Source organism: Panulirus ornatus, chromosome 13 (assembly GCF_036320965.1).
Source record: "Panulirus ornatus isolate Po-2019 chromosome 13, ASM3632096v1, whole genome shotgun sequence".
Classification (NCBI taxonomy): Eukaryota; Metazoa; Arthropoda; class Malacostraca; order Decapoda; family Palinuridae; genus Panulirus; species Panulirus ornatus.
Window position 1 is genome coordinate 20,192,274 of NC_092236.1, and position 6,579 is coordinate 20,198,852.

Genomic DNA, 6,579 nt, shown 5'->3' on the forward strand with positions numbered 1-6,579 from the left:
GCTTCGTCACACACACACATGACAGTACCAACAACGGAAAAGAGCCACGTCGTCAAAGGCGACGGGACAGAGTTTTGCAGAGAACCGATCGCAAAAATACGGGCGGAAACCAGACTTTAGAATGATGAAAGGCAAAAGCTCCCCCCCCCCCCCCCCCCTGGTAAAATACCGCCGATCAACTCATCACGTCTCTTTTCCCACCTCCCCCCTCCTCCTCCTCCTCTTTCTACTTGAAACCAACGAATTCACGAAAATCGACAAACAGAATTAAGACTCATTTTTCCCCGTCCGCGCAAAGGCGCCTCTCCCGCGCGCCTGCAGTGTTTAGAGGACTCAATCCACTCGAGTCTGGTGATTTATACAGGAAATAGATTTCTTCCTTTTTTTTTTTAGCCCATTTACTTCACTTTCCATCAGTGGAGGTAAACATGATCGTACAGGCTCCCTCTTCCAACCGCCCATCCCGACCAAACAGTCGCAAATTCATTTGCAATGTTCGCGGGGGCGTCGCGCCGGTACAGGCCAGCACGCGCCTCCTCCTGTTTGCTTACACATTTCTTTTTTTTTTCAGCTCGCTAATAACTACCGAAACTGTAGACCGACGCTGAGAGAGAGAGAGAGAGAGAGAGAGAGAGAGAGAGAGAGAGAGAGAGAGAGAGAGAGAGAGAGAGAGAGAGAGCTTTCGCCCGAGAAGTAATACATTTGACTTGCATGATGGTAAAAATATATCTACAAAGTGGATTCGTGTGTGTGTGTGTGTGTGTGTGTGTGTGTGTGTGTGTGTGTGTGTGTGTGTTATTACATATATCATTACTCATCTATTTCTTTTCTTCAATGTTAGGTGTGACGGCACGGACAACTAAGGCCCTAATCAAGGCCATCTCATTAATACTTGGACAATCGCATGTTTACCAAATGGCGTCCTAGCTTCGTCTCTTCGATGTATATCAACTGACTGTAATATCTCTCTCTTGCATCTCCCCTGATGATGTGATCATTACACGAAAGTGCACTTGGGAACTTATCGTGTTTCATTTTCCCCGTGGACTCATAGGAATATATATATATATATATATATATATATATATATATATATATATATATATATATATATATATATATATATATATATATATAAATAAATAAATATATATATATATATATATATATATATATATATATATATATATATATATATATATATATAAATAAATAAATATATATATATATATATATATATATATATATATATATATATATATATATATATATATATATTTTTATTCTTTATTATACTTTGTCGCTGTCTCCCGCGTTTGCGAGGTAGCGCAAGGAAACAGACGAAAGAAATGGCCCAACCCCCCCCCCCCCCCCATACACATGTATATACATACGTCCACACACGCAAATATACATACCTACACAGCTTTCCATGGTTTACCCCAGACGTTTCACATGCCTTGATTCAATCCACTGACAGCACGTCAACCCCGATATACCACATCGCTCCAATTCACTCTATTCCTTGCCCTCCTTTCACCCTCCTGCATGTTCAGGCCCCGATCACACAAAATCTTTTTCACTCCATCTTTCCACCTCCACTTTGGTCTCCCTCTTCTCCTCGTTCCCTCCACCTCCGACACATATATCCTCTTGGTCAATCTTTCCTCACTCATTCTCTCCATGTGCCCAAACCACTTCAAAACACCCTCTTCTGCTCTCTCAACCACGCTCTTTTTATTTCCACACATCTCTCTTACCCTTACGTTACTCACTCGATCAAACCACCTCACACCACACATTGTCCTCAAACATCTCATTTCCAGCACATCCATCCTCCTGCGCACAACTCTATCCATAGCCCACGCCTCGCAACCATACAACATTGTTGGAACCACTATTCCTTCAAACATACCCATTTTTGCTTTCCGAGATAATGTTCTCGACTTCCACACATTCTTCAAGGCCCCCAGGATTTTCGCCCCCTCCCCCACCCTATGATCCACTTCCGCTTCTATGGTTCCATCCGCTGCCAGATCCACTCCCAGATATCTAAAACACTTCACTTCCTCCAGTTTTTCTCCATTCAAACTCACCTCCCAACTGACTTGACCCTCAACCCTACTGTACCTAATAACCTTGCTCTTATTCACATTTACTCTTAACTTTTTTCTTCCACACACTTTACCAAACTCAGTCACCAGCTTCTGCAGTTTCTCACATGAATCAGCCACCAGCGCTGTATCATCAACGAACAACAACTGACTCACTTCCCAAGCTCTCTCATCCCCAACAGACTTCATACTTGCCCCTCTTTTCAAAACTCTTGCATTTACCTCCCTAACAACCCCATCCATAAACAAATTAAACAACCATGGAGACATCACACACCCCTGCCGCAAACCTACATTCACTGAGAACCAATCACTTTCCTCTCTTCCTACACGTACACATGCCTTACATCCCCGATAAAAACTTTTCACTGCTTCTAACAACTTTCCTCCCACACCATATATTCTTAATACCTTCCACAGAGCATCTCTATCAACTCTATCATATGCCTTCTCCAGATCCATAAATGCTACATACAAATCCATTTGCTTTTCTAAGTATTTCTCACATACATTCTTCAAAGCAAACACCTGATCCACACACCCTCTACCACTTCTGAAACCACACTGCTCTTCCCCAATCTGATGCTCTGTACATGCCTTCACCCTCTCAATCAATACCCTCCCATATAATTTACCAGGAATACTCAACAAACTTATACCTCTGTAATTTGAGCACTCACTCTTATCCCCTTTGCCTTTGTACAATGGCACTATGCACGCATTCCGCCAATCCTCAGGCACCTCACCATGAGTCATACATACATTAAATAACCTTACCAACCAGTCAACAATACAGTCACCCCCTTTTTTAATACATTCCACTGCAATACCATCCAAACCTGCTGCCTTGCCGGCTTTCATCTTCCGCAAAGCTTTCACTACCTCTTCTCTGTTTACCAAATCATTTTCCCTAACCCTCTCACTTTGCACACCACCTCGACCAAAACACCCTATATCTGCCACTCTATCATCAAACACATTCAACAAACCTTCAAAATACTCACTCCATCTCCTTCTCACATCACCACTACTTGTTTTCACCTCCCCATTTGCGCCCTTCACTGAAGTTCCCATTTGCTCCCTTGTCTTACGCACTTTATTTACCTCCTTCCAGAACATCTTTTTATTCTCCCTAAAATTTAATGATACTCTCTCACCCCAACTCTCATTTGCCCTTTTTTTCACCTCTTGCACCTTTCTCTTGACCTCCTGTCTCTTTCTTTTATACATCTCCCACTCAATTGCATTTTTTCCCTGCAAAAATCGTCCAAATGCCTCTCTCTTCTCTTTCACTAATAATATATATATATATATATATATATATATATATATATATATATATATATATATATATATATATATATATATATATATTTTTTTTTTTTTCAAACTATTCGCCATTTCCCGCGTTAGCGAGGTAGCGTTAAGAACAGAGGACTGGGCCATTGAGGGAATATCCTCACCTGGCCCCCTTCTCTGTTCCTTCCTTTGGAAAATTAAAAAAAAATTGAGAGGGGAGGATTTCCAGCCCCCCGCTCCCTCCCCTTTTAGTCGCCTTCTACGACACGCAGTGAATACGTGGGAAGTATTCTTTCTCCCCTATCCCCAGGGATACTACACACACACACACACACACACACACACACACATATATATATATATATATATATATATATATAGAGAGAGAGAGAGAGAGAGAGAGAGAGAGAGAGAGAGAGAGAGAGAGAGAGAGAGAGAGAGAGAGAGCACTGGATGAACAGCAGGGATGACTGTGGACCAACTCCCGCAACTAAGTTACGAACTCGTGCGCTCGACCCTTAGGCGACCATCGTATGCGTCATGGTCAGACGCGCTGACCGATACACCACGGAGGTCCACGGGAGGGACACCTTTACACCTTTGAGAAGCCATATTTGTCATCAACAATTTGAACACACGATGAGGCAGATTTACACTCACGGTGGACCTCATCTTGTGGCGCTGCAATTTCTTTTACACAGGTTCCTATAATTTTCCATTTCTGCTGGAATTTACTTCCCTTTCATCTAGTTTGTCCCACGTGTCCACAACGTTCCTCTGCACACTCCTCTTGCCTTACTTCCACCTAAGACCTCTTGTCCTGGACTCACCTGCTCTTTAAAATACTCAATCTACGTTTTAAGATGGCCTCTTAGGCATTCATATGTAAATATCCTTTTCCCCTCCAATTCTTCTTTCTTCCAAACTGAACCCCGAGAGGTCTTTCGTCCTCTATTCGTTAGTCATTCCACCCAATCCTGAATATCGCAGTCTTGTTGCATTCATCTGTTCTCTTTCCAGTTTTCCATGCGACTTCTCGAGTTAGAACACCACACTGCTCAGGTGCATTCCACCTTAGGTCGAGTGCATCTCGTTAACATCTTCCTCAACATCTCACTGTCCATGTGCTTAAGGGCGATCTTGATGTATGATGTCAACGTGATGTCAACATCCAGCTCCCTTTAATAGTAGTGTAAGACTCTTGTGATATGTGATGTCAACTTCCATGTCCCTTTTAACAGTGCGACTCTTACAATATGTGATGTCAACCTCCAGGCCCCTTTAATAGTACGACCTTTGTAATACCTTCACCCTATATGCTTTTTACAGTCTGGAGTGATAAACCTCTTCTCATCTCCATGACTTTGTATTTTCCAGGAGTGAATTTCACTACCACTGTTGCACCTTGTTTCGTTCTATTTGCAACATTTCGCAGCCCCGGTTAAATTCTCAGTCCCTATAACTTGACACGTTATTCATTTCAATTCTCAGCCCCTATAACTCCTCACGTATTTCTTTTCATCATTTTGGTATCGTCAGCGAACTTGCATATGGTACCGTCACGGCTCTGCCTTATCTGACGAATAATTTAAACACTTCAGAAACTGTATTGGGCCCCAGCTCTGAACCCAGAAGGACCATAACAATTCACCCCTCGCCCCAGCTTGAGAAAGCTCCCCTGACATGTGTTCACTGTTCCCTCCCAGTTAGATAGCTGTCAATCCATTTAAGTGGCCCTCCTCTGACCCCAACTTGGAAGTCTAGCTCCATCATCAATATTCTGTGGGTGGGGCAGTATCAAGGGCCTTCTGGCAGTCCAAGAACACACAGTCCACCAATCCATCCCCTGCTCCTCCGTTGCTGTTCACTCCCTCGTAGATTCCTTGCGGAGTCGCCATGCATCTTTTTTTTCCTTTTTTATGATCCATGTTATCTCCTTAAGTACCTTCAACCAGTCAAGAAATCTTTATTCTGTTTCTTGATTATTATCTCCAATATTTCGCTCGTTACTGATATTAGTCTGTAGGTTAAGGCTTTCATATTCGCCTTCAACATTTCTTCTTCTTTTCGTATACTTACTTGGGACGTTTCCTTCGCTGAGGGAGATCGTAAAAACATCACCAACGGTTCAACAAGGTTGTCCGCACTCCCTCCCTCTGAATGCAGACCCTAAGATACCATCAGGACTATGAGCTTTCTGCAGATCTAGCTCCTCCACCTCGAGCCCCCTCATCTCCACTGGATTCATTTCAATGTATTCCAGGTAATCTTCCTTCTCCCTGGCTGGGACCAATGGCTTCACCGTATCTTGCACTCTAAGTTTACACTGAAACTTTACATTCAACTCTTGACAGATATACATCTATCGACCGACCCCAAAGGTAGGATGAACAGCTGGATTGGCTGCGAGCCGGCTACCCTTAAAGGGATTCGAACACGGGCCCAAGAGATTCGAAGGTTGCAACATTAACAACTGTGTGCGCGTGTGTGTGCGCGCCAGCACCTGCTGGTTTATCTATATCTGACTGCCTGTCTCTACGCCTATCTTCATGCTTATCCGTCTATCTTCCTCTCTCTTTAAACGTGTTTATTTTCACTTCCATAATTGTGTGTGTGTGTGTGTGTGTGTGTGTGTAAGGGTGGGTGGGTGGGTGGGTGGATGCCTAATGCGTGTCTGATGCGTAGGTATGGCTTTCTGTGCTCTTAGACAAAAGATCTGCAGGAAAGATATACAAAACGTGATTACAGACATACCATACCAACGAACAGACAGACGCACACGTTTCAGTGTGGACATATAAGGATAAGGTTGAAGAAAAACGACATTCTCTCTCTCTCTCTCTCTCTCTCTCTCTCTCTCTCTCTCTCTCTCTCTCTCTCTCTCTCTCTCTCTCTCTTAGTGCCAGTCAGGTGTCACTCCCTGAGCCCAGGTGAAGCTGTCTTCTCTCGCTCTCTCTCTCTCTCTCTCTCTCTCTCTCTCTCTCTCTCTCTCTCTCTCTCTCTCTCTCTCTCTCTCTCTCTCTCTGCCTCACCCACACGTGGGTTGCTGGCATTCAGTCCACAAAAATATAATCTCTTCATCTCACACATAACACCCGACGACACGGGACTCACATGACTCGTTCTTCTTAACTCTACACGTTCCTGCTGCAGGCCCCGCCGCCAT